Source organism: Meleagris gallopavo, chromosome 15 (assembly GCF_000146605.3).
Source record: "Meleagris gallopavo isolate NT-WF06-2002-E0010 breed Aviagen turkey brand Nicholas breeding stock chromosome 15, Turkey_5.1, whole genome shotgun sequence".
Lineage (NCBI taxonomy): Eukaryota > Metazoa > Chordata > Aves > Galliformes > Phasianidae > Meleagris > Meleagris gallopavo.
This window is the reverse complement of record NC_015025.2, coordinates 15251327-15251960: the sequence shown is the minus strand read 5'-3', so window position 1 is coordinate 15251960 and position 634 is coordinate 15251327.

Sequence of the window (634 nt, the reverse complement as noted above, 5' to 3'; positions counted from 1 at the left end):
TGTGAATTGTGTTATCTGAGCAGTGCTTCTATTTGAGGGGCATGAGAGCTGCCAGTTTGTGAAGTAAAAGTCAAACCAAACCATTTGGAGATAGCCCAGATTTGCTGTGCTCTGCTTGAGAACTCCTCGCTGAACACTGTACTCCCAGGGGAGAGGGGGTCTGCAGAGCCCAGAGCACTCCATTGCACCTCTCTGCCTGCAGCCCTGCACAGCTCCTGTGTGGGAACTGCTGAGTCCTGGCCTGAACCACTGATTGAGCACCTGGGAAAGGACCCGGTCAGCCCTGGGGGCACAGGTGAAGGCAGTTTACCTGTGTGATAGGAAGGGGTGGAGCCTGGCTGCACCTCTCTTAGACCTCATTTAAGGGCTGACTGCCACTGGGAAGGATCTCTGGTTGGAGATCCCTCTTTGGTGGAGCTTTCCTCTGTGAGCCTGGAATCTTCTGATAAAGGTAAGCAATCTTTCCTTCCCTTATTGTGCCTTTCTATCATGCCAATCCTTCCATCATTCCACCTTTTCCCTTCATATCGATCTGTCCAATTACTACAGCCCTGCTCCTCACACGCAGTCTGGCCCCCAGGCGGCCCCAGCACCTCTGTGAGACATCCCAAAAACTTTCCCCAAGGCAGCCCCT